Source organism: Peromyscus californicus, unplaced genomic scaffold (assembly GCF_007827085.1).
Source record: "Peromyscus californicus insignis strain IS unplaced genomic scaffold, ASM782708v3 Scaffold_9__1_contigs__length_137607984, whole genome shotgun sequence".
NCBI lineage: Eukaryota > Metazoa > Chordata > Mammalia > Rodentia > Cricetidae > Peromyscus > Peromyscus californicus.
In genome coordinates, this window is record NW_026294617.1 from 71,772,942 (window position 1) to 71,783,281 (window position 10,340).

Genomic DNA, 10,340 nt, shown 5'->3' on the forward strand with positions numbered 1-10,340 from the left:
TGGAGAATTCTATCCCAGTCCTCCAGGCTGATGCCACCTATTGGCTCTGTAACTGCGTCCATCCAAAGGCCATTCCATCTTCTATCATGCCACCTGATTGAGGAAATTGCTGAACAGGATAAGAACAGTGGATTCCATGTGTGTGGGCCACTGCTTTACCTCTCTGTCTGTGAATTAATTCCTTGGTCAGAATTCATACTGTGTGGAATACCATGATGGTTGACAAAGCAGTCTTTTAGTCCTTGTGTGGTAGTTATTTGTAAAATCCTTACATGTGGGAAAGGAAAATCTATACCTAGAAAAAGTATCTACTCCAGTAAGGACAAAGTTTTATCCATTCCATACAAGAAGAGATCTGATGTCATTATGCTGTCAAGAATGGGGTTGGCTTGTCAGCCTGGGAAGAAGGTGACATATCTGGGGCACTGTGTTTATCTCCACTGTGGGTAGATCTGGCATTCAGCAGCAGCTGTAACCAGGTGAGTCTTGATGAGTGGATGTCGATGTGGTTGATCACATAAATATCCCCCATCTCAGCATGGCTACCGTGATCATGGGCCCATTGGGCAATAAAAAGTATGACTCAAGAAAGAGGCTGACTGTCCACAGAATGGATCTTCTTAGCTATTGCTTATTGAACTCCTCCTCTGTTGAAGTCACCTTTTGATGGGCATTTATGTGGGACACATTGATCTTCACATTCTTTGCTCTTTTGAAGATCAGTCCAAGTATTTTTTCCTCAAATGTCTTTCTCTCCAATTTTTCTGCATTTTTCCTTTCTTCTTTTTATTTAAGCTTCTCATTCAATACACCATGAACTCAAAACACCCCACTTCTCTCAGATCTACTACTGCTCTATTTCTCTTCAGAAATGAGCAGGCCTTCTGGAGATATCAACCAAACTCAGCACAACAATCTTCATATCAAGGCTGGAGGAGACAACCAAGAAGGAAGAAAAGTTTCCCAAGAGCAGGCAACAGATTCAGAGGCACACCATGCTCACACTCTTATGAATCCCACAAAACTCCCAAAGATAAACAACCACAGAGGACATAGTACAGACCCCTGCAGGCTCTGTTATTGCCTCTTCAACCTCTGTGAGCTCCTCTCTTGGCCCCTCTGGACCCTCAATCCTTCCTTCCCCTCTTCCTTGGGGTTCCCTAAGCTCTGCCAAATGTTTGGTAGTGGATGTCAGTATCTGTTCTCATCAGGTGCTGGGGAAGCCTAACAGATAACCATTGGGCTAGGTACCAATCTCTGAGTATAACAGAATATTATTGGGTATCATTTCATTGACTTTTTTGGCAATGTCTTATTTGGTTCCACCTAGGTCTCTGTGCTACCCAGCTTCTGGTTCCTGACCATCCACACAGTGTTGGGCATCAGCTACCTTTCTTGGCTTGGCTCTCAAGATACATGAGTCATTGATTTGTGATTCCCACAATCTCTGGGCCAAAGTTGTCTCAGGAATGCTTGGAGGCAGGTTGCAGGTTCAAGGTTTTGTGGATGTGTTGTGTCCCAATTCCACCACTGTAAGCCTTTCCTGGTTACCAAAGATGACTGGTTCAGGCTCTTTATCCTACCTACATTACTAGGAGTCCTTACTAACATCACCTTCAAAGGTTACATGAAGTTTCTACTACACTAGGTTTCCATATCTCCACTTATATTCCTTCCAATTCCAGTTGTTTCTTCTGTGTTCTCTCCCTCCATCCTTTCTTCCTCATGGGAGCTCTGTACTGGCAATGTAAAGTATTTCATTTGCAAATAAGGGGTCTGGCAGGGTTTGCCTAGCTTCATTTCAAATCACACATTTGAGGGAATCAGTACCTGCCACTCTGACCTCAAACCTACATAGAGAATATTCACTGATGTAACTAGTTTTCACATGCCAAAGTTCCTATGAGGAAACAAAAATTTAGTCCTGAAAACTAACTTATTGATTTAACCTGTACTGAGTGATGAGCAGCATTGGAGCCAGACTTGCAGGACAGCTAGGCTCAGAATGAATCACTGAATTTCCTGTCCTCTAGGCTTAGTGAGTCCTTCTTATTATGATGAACTGGGGAGGGATGATAGATTTGGAGAGCATTTTACCGATCATATTCTAAGGGGAACGGTCTCTAAACCCCATCTTCAGTAACTGTTGAATATATTCCGCATCCTTTGGAAACCAGAATACTGTCTCACTTTTAAAGCCTAGCAAGTAAGCATGGAAGTTCAAAGTATAAAGAGGATAAAACTCACCAGTGGAGGATGAAAATTATGAGTTATTGAGAGGCTGAATCTTGGCATTCACCATGATGGTATTGAGAAGCACTAAGGATCTTCTCATAGTGCACTGTTAAGTGGATCTGGATGAGTGTTTCCAAGGAGGATTATCTGAGGGGGAGGGGCAAGATCACCAATGCAAGTTGGTGGAGCCATCCTGGGGACTGTGAGTCTGATTGGAATAAGAGGCCAGAAATAAGACAGCCACTTTCAGAGGTTCCTGCCTGGCTCTCTATCCTGCCCACTCTATATGAATTCTTCCACCATGACCTCCATCTTGTGGACACTGAGACCCCTGACAGGGTAAGGGAAACACCTCTTCTCAGATCCAGGTTATAGGAGGAATTAGTGCAAAACCCCAAGAAGATTAATTAATGGCTTTGTATTAATGGACAGCATCTTTTATTTTATGGAAGATAAACCCCACTAAGCAAAATCTACTTGTGGTGGGTTTTCTTGATTCTCCTCTTGACTAACCCTGGAATTAACTAAAATCCTAAAATTCAGGGCACAACAGTAAGAAATGTGATTAAGTTAAAGTAGGTAAATCCACTACAAGAACAGACTTTGGAGGTAGAAAGAAAGAAACACTTAAGCCAGATCTCAAGGCCTGAAGACACACACCTTTTTAGTCCAGATCTTGAGGCTGAAAGACACACCCTAGATTGGGCCACACCCTCTGCTGGAAGCATATAAAAGGACATGGAGTAAGGAAGCTCTTTCTCTTTGCCTGCTTGCCCTCACCTTGCAGCAAGTCCATTCCTTCCCTGATGTTACAATTTTTCTTTGGAATCCCAGCATATACTGAAGACCAGCCAACACTTCCTACCTCCTGGACTGAGTAAGTGTCTGATTCTTGGACTTTTTCTTCACAGCTATGCAATGTGGTTTTAGCAGGACTGAAGCCTTAAGTCATTCTAATAAATCCCCTTCCTTCATACCCAGAGAGATTCCGTGTACTTTTGCTGTTCTTTTGGAGAACTGAAGTACATTTTTTATATGAGTGTATAAAATGATCCAATTTTTTAGAGTTGTACTTAAAGCTCAAAACCTATTTAACTAAGATTCAATCTGGGAAAAAATGGAGTGATGTAAGAGTTCCTAGTAGCCTAGACTGTCTTCTCTGAATCTACTATTGAAAACTGGATAGAAAATTTCAGAGACCCAAGTTTCTATACTCATAAAGGAAGGAACAGAAGAGAAACAGAAACTGAAAATCTAATTCTGTGTATTATTTTGTCCCACAGGTTAGAGAGAAAACAATTGCTAGTTCTTCATTTTGGATCCACTTTAACCTTCTAAGTACCTCCAGGAGAAATGTCAGAGGACAGGGTAGCCCAGATCTAGGATTACACACAGATCCCCATCCAGAATTTCTCCTACAGGTGGACCATCAGCAACTTCTGTTTTATTCTGGAGGAATTTTGGGAACACATTAGAAGCCCAACATTCTCAATAGGAGCCAATGACAAACTGTGTTTGAGAATAAACCCAAGGAAGTTAGTGAAGGAAGTGCCGATTACCTGTCAGCTTACCTAGAGTTACTCAGCTGTCTAAAGAGTCATATTTGGGCAAATCTTAAACACTGAAGAAAAGAAAATCCAAGGTGTGGGGAGCCATAGTGGCTTTAGGTTCCTGCCAAGCTCTGATTGGGATTCAAAAAGTTATCCTTTGAAATTTCCTCTTGTCTCATGCTTCTTGGCTTCTCCCAGATGATGGGTTCACCCAACTCTGCAAGGTGAGACTGGTCCAGGACTCCTTCAGTATCTTTGAGCAGAACTGGAATGCAGGGATCCAGATTCCCAGATGTACATTGGCAGATAAGCTAGGAGAGCTGTGGGAGAATTCTGGATTCACAGACTGCTGCCTGGTGGTAGCTGGCCAGGAATTCTGGGCTCACAAGGCCATCTTAGCAGCTCGCTCTCCAGTTTTCAGAGCAAGTCTCAACATGATATGAAGGAGAGCAAAAATAACTGTGTTGAGATCCATGACCTGGAGCCGCAAGTCTTCAAGGCATGATGGACTACATTTACACCGGAAAAACACCAAACCTGAACAGCATGGCAGATGCTGTGCTGGCAGATGCTGTCAATTATGGCCTGGAGTGTTTGAAAGGCATGTGTGAGGATGCGCTTTGCAGGGTCCTCTCTGTGGAGAATGCTGCCCACACTCTCTTCCTGGCTGACCTCCACAGCTTAGGGCAGCTGGAAACCCAGGCACTGGATTCTATTACAGCTCATGCTTCTGGAAGATAATGGTGGGCTCATACCCCCACTTGATGGCTGAAGTGTATGGCTCCCTGTCTTCTGCACAGGGTCCTTTCATGGAGCCCCCACTCAAACACATGAAGCAATTCTAGAACCTCGTCAGCTGTGACCTACAAGTGTCTCCCAGAAGCAGCCAGTGTTGTTACCAATGACCTCTGGGTATACTATGGGATTTGTGGAGCATTTTCAGTGAAACTGTCGAAAGACAGATGGTGGTTCAGGTTTTAATACAGCTGATAATATGTTAAATGGCAGGTTATTGTTGTGGAGACTGGACTCTGGTATTCTTCGTGTTTTGATAATTAGTCCTATGAGTTGGAAACTGTGATTCAATTTAGTTGCTGGCCCCATGGACATCCCAAGAGGGTTTCTTTGGAGAAACCTGTCTGTATTGGACTGAGAAGACCATATGATCAAGGACTCAGCAAAGGACCAAACAAAAATGAATGTTTGTTTACAAGAGAAGTAGAAGAGAATGAAGACATTTTATTTTCCTCCAAACTCAATGTGTGGGACCTGAGAAATGACCCAGTTACAAAATAAATTTTTGCTCTTGCAGAGGATCCATGTTCAGTCCTCCTCTACTCTCCATGGATACATCCATATCTGTAGAGTGTACCTTCCAAATAAATTTTAAATGAATAAAAATGTTAAAATCAGCTTGCGGATACCAGTGGTGTTTCTGTTTGAAGAATCTTATTTTAGTCTATTCAGTTCTGCTCAGCTGTGGAAGTTTGTGCAGGGTCTTTACTCCTACACACACAAAAAGTTCAGTGAAATTATCCCTAATGAAATTCTTTTATACTCATAGATTGGTGCCTGCCCAAAAGACATCAGTTAGGCTATCTCCAGCATCTGATGAGAGCAGATACTGAGGTCCATAGCCAAACATTAGATAGAGCTCAGGGAACCTCAAGGAAGAGAAGAATGCAGGATTGTAGGAGGGATCAAATATATCAGGTAAAAGGAACACACAGATTTAACTAAACAGGGTCCATGTGGGTGTCACAGACACTGAAGAGGGAATCACAGAGCATACATGGGTCTGTACTAAGTCCTCTGTGTACATGCTGTGCTTGTTTAGCTCAGGGGTTTTGTGGGAGTGCTAATAGCAGGAGTATGGGGAGTCTCTGACCTGTTTGTCTGATCCTGGGACCCTGTTCTTCCTTCTGTGTTGGATCCTATAGCCTTGATATGAGGGTTTGTGCCTACTATTATTACATCTTGGTATGTTGTGTTCAGTTGATATTCATAGGATACCTGTCCTTTTCTGTAGGGAAACAGAGGATTAGTACATATCTGTGGAATGGAGGGAGGGGAGATTATGGCCAGATGGGATTGTATGAGAGAAGGAAAAATAAAAAGTAAAAAGGAAATAAAGAAATATTAGAAAGACATTTGGAGAAGAAGTATTTGGACAGATCTGCAAAGGAGCAAAGAATGTAAAGATTCTTTTGCCCCCTGTAAATGCCCACAAAAGGTGTCTTCGGCAGAGAAGGAGATCAATAATCAAGATGATAGGATGACCCATTAGATGGACAGCCAGTCACTTTGCCAAGTCATCCTTGGTATTGTCTCAAGACCCCATAATCAAAGCAGCCATGGTAGCTAATATAGAGGTTATGCATGATATCAACAAGGTAGATATCCACTTATCAAGATTGACCTGGTTACAGATGCTGCTGAATGCCAGATCTGCCAACAACAGAGACCAACACAGAGCCCCAGAGATGTCACCATTTCACCAAGCTGTCCACTCAACTACTTCATAACTGGATGACTACATTGGGCCACTTTCTCTGTGGAATAGACAACATGGGATAGGATTCACCAGGAGGCATTTTTCTCCATAGCCCAGATCCATGGATGTAGGCACCAGGTGTTCAAAAAGAAAATAGTAACAATCAATTATCATCACCCCTAGTGATATCATGGGATAAAATTACTCTGGTTTTTTTTTTACATGATTTTAAATGTTTTTGGTCTGGAATTTTGATTCCAGTGTGATTGGTCAGGTGGGAGCAGTGTTCCTGTTTGGAGCCAGAACAAACAGTTCATTGACCTGGAAGCTCAGACTTCTCCCAAGCCACGTGGAACACCTGATGTCTTTAATCCAACGGACCAAGAAGGAAAGAACAGTGTTAGGATGGGTGATTGATAAAGATAAACATAAGGAAATTACGTGGCTTCTCCACAATGGAGGTAAAAAAGATTATGGCTTTCAGGCAGGAAATCCTTTAGGGCTCCTCATGGTGCCGCATTTTTCAATGATTAAAGAGGTTGGGAGATGACAACAGCCTAATGCAGGCAAATGACTAAAGATACAGACTAAACAGGAATGAAGAAATATATCACAGCTCCAGGAAAAGGGCCAAGATTGGTAGTGATATTCCCACTGAAATAAAGACCACCAACCCAAGTATTTTGAGTCAAATTAAGTAAGCTTTTTTTGTGATAATAGGTTTTCTCTCTAATCTCAGGTTTGAGAGAATAGCCAGGAATATAGGAGAAGTGGGGTTTTTATAACCCAAAATATGCAAGGATAAGAATTTTCCAAGAGTTGATGAGTTCCAGATGAAATTTGGTAATGTAGGATCTTGGCTGAACTTTCTAAACACGAGAGAAAGACAAACAGAAATAGTGTTTGAGAGTATACCTGACCAGGTCCATGAAGAAAGCAAAGATTACCTGCAGTTTAGTTTGTGTTGCTTAGCTGTCCAAAGAGTCAAGTTTGGGCAAAGACTCTGACTTCACTGGAGCCATGGACCCAGACATAGCCCTTAGCATCAGTCAGGGCTCAGATGTCACCATAGACCTTGGAGGGACTACAGCACTGTTTGTGTGGCGTGGCCCCTGTATGTAGATTTATGTCTGAGTCTTCCATTAAATTCATGCCAATAGCATGTTCTTTCATTACCATAGCTTTGAAGTACAATTTGAAATCAGGAATAGTGAGATCCCTGGCCATTTTTATATGTCAATCCTACTGACCAATGAGCATGGGAGATTTTTCCATTTTGTGATATCTTCTTCAATTTCTTCCTCAAAGACTTGAAGTTTTTAATCATCCAAGTCTTTCACTTTCTTTGTTAGAGTTACCCACAAGGTATTTCATATTTTTGAGGCATTTTGATAGGGTTTTTGCTCTGATGTAATTGACCGTGTAAACCCACAAATGACCAAACCTCAGAAAGATATAAACCATATTTTCATATCATTAAAAGCAGGAAGGGCATTTTCCAAAACTCAATATTCCTTCATGGTAAAATGCAAAGAGAGATTGACACATAAATCACATACCTAAATATGATAATGGAAGTTTAAAATATTTCCATATTCAGCATCAACTTAATGAAGAGAAACTCAAAACAATTGCACTAAAATCTGGAACAAGACAAGGTTTTCCCCTCTCTTTGTATCTGTTCAATATAACAATTGAAGTCTTAATTATATCAGTAAGGAAAGTGACAATAAAAGGGATACAATCTGAAAAGGAAGAAGAAGCCTGCCAGCACCCGACTAAACTAAGAGGTGAGTCTTTATCCTCATACCTGAACACCCCAGACCCTAGGCTTTGGGCCCAGGGGCACAACCCTGTGCCCCTAAACCACCACCCATTGCAGTTCCAGTTTCAGGCCAGATGTCAGGCAGACCTCCTGCTCACAGGACAGACTACCACCATCCCCCATCAGACCCTGTAACCCAAGCCCCACCTCCCCCAAATCCCACCCACCCTCTGAGACTGCAACTGTTCCCTGAGATAGAGCCTGCCAGCACCCAACTGGACTAAGAAGTCTAGTTGGCAGGCAGACATCCTGCAGACAGGTCAGACTACCACCATCTACCTACCACACGGTAAGACTGCAGCTACTCCCTGAGACAGAGCCCACTAGCACCAGTTGGACAAAGAGCTGCTCCCTAAGACAAAAAGTCCATCAGCATTGACTAGACCAAGAGCTCCCACTGGATCAAGAGCATCAATCAGACCAAGAGAGGCTACCTCAGGCACAGACACCGCTTGCACCAAGTAGAGAAAGAGATAGGTAGACACCAGCGCAAAAATACAGTCAACAACATAAAAACCAATATGGCTCCATCAGAAGCTACATCAGCAAGACCTGAACATCCCAACACAGAAGAAACAGAAGATATCTACCATAAAAATGACTTTAAGAAGATAATAGAGATCTTAAAAGAGGAAATGAAAAATTCCCTGGAAGAAATGGAGAAAAAGTCAAACAAAAAATGGGAAGAAATCAGTAAATCCCTTGAAAGCCAAGAGAAAGCAATTGAACAAGTGAGGGAAACAGTCCAAGATTTCAAAACTGAAATGGAGTCAATAAAGAAGACACAAACTGAGGAAATGCTGGAAGTGAAAAATCTGAGTAAACAAACAGGAACTATAGATGAAAGTATAACCAACAGAATGCAAGAGATGGAAGAGCAGATCTCTGGCACTGAAAATACAGTAGAAGAAATAGATTCCTCAGTCAAAGAAAACACTAAAACCAACAAAGTCATGACCCAAAATGTCCAGGAAATTTGGGACACCATAAAAAGACCAAACCTAAGAATAATAGGGATAGAAGAAGGAGAAGAATACCAACTCAAGGGCACAGAAAATATATTCAACAAGATCAAAGAAGAAAACTTTCCCAACTTAAAGAAGGAAATGCCTATGAAGATACAAAAGCTTATGGAACACCAAACAGACTAGACCCCCCAAAAAAGTCCCCTCGCCACATAATAGTTAAACAACTAAACGTACAGAATAAAGAAAGAATATTAAGAGCAGCAAGAAAAAAGGCCAAGTGACATATAAAGGCAAACCCATCAGAATAACACCCGATTTCTCAATGGAGACTTTGAAAGCCAGAAGAACCTGGACAGATGTAATGCAGACACTAAGAGACCATGGATGTCAGCCTAGACTAATATACCCAGCAAAACTTTCAATCACCATAGATGGAGTGAACAAGACATTCCATGACAAAGCCAGATTTAAACAATACTTATCCACAAACCCAGCCCTACAGAAAGCACTAGAAGGAAAATTCCAACCTAAGGAAGTCAGATACACCCTCGAAAACACAGGCAACAGATAAAGCCACAGCAGTAAACCCCAACGTATAGAAGTACCCACACATCACCACCAAAAAATAACAGGAATGAACAATCACTGGTCATTAATTTCCCTCAATATCAATGGACTTAATTCACCTATAAAAAGACATAGGCTTACAGAATGGATATGAAAGCAGGACCCATCTTTCTGCTGCATACAAGAAACACATCTCAAATTCAAAGATAGACACTACCTAAAAATAAAAGGCTGGGAAAAGACTTTCCAATCAAGCGGTCTTAAGAAACAAGCAGGTGTAGCCATCCTGATATCCAGCAAAATAGACTTCAAACTAAAATCAATCAAAAGAGATCAAGAAGGGCATTACATACTCATCACAGGAAAGATCCGCCAAGATGAAGTCTCAATTCTGAATATTTATGCCCCAAACACAAGGGCACCCACATATGTAAAAGAAACATTACTAAAGCTTAAATCACATATAAAACCCCACACATTAATAGTGGGAGACCTCAATACCAAACTTTCACCACTGGACAGATCACCCAAATTGAAACTTAACAGAAAAATAAAGGACTTAACTGATGTCATGACTCAAATGGACTTAATCGATATCTACAGAACATTCCATCCTAACAAAAAAGAATATACCTTCTTCTCAGCACCCCATGGAACCTTCTCTAAAATTGACCACATACTTGGCCACAAAACAAATCTAA

At 41.6% G+C, this 10,340-nt stretch overlaps 1 pseudogene; it reads left to right on the plus strand.

Annotated features, from left to right (window-relative positions):
* Positions 1 to 3,958: 3,958 nt before the first annotated feature.
* On the plus strand, positions 3,959 to 4,630 carry LOC128106621 (speckle-type POZ protein-like; annotated as a pseudogene).
* The last annotated feature ends 5,710 nt before the right edge of the window (positions 4,631 to 10,340 follow it).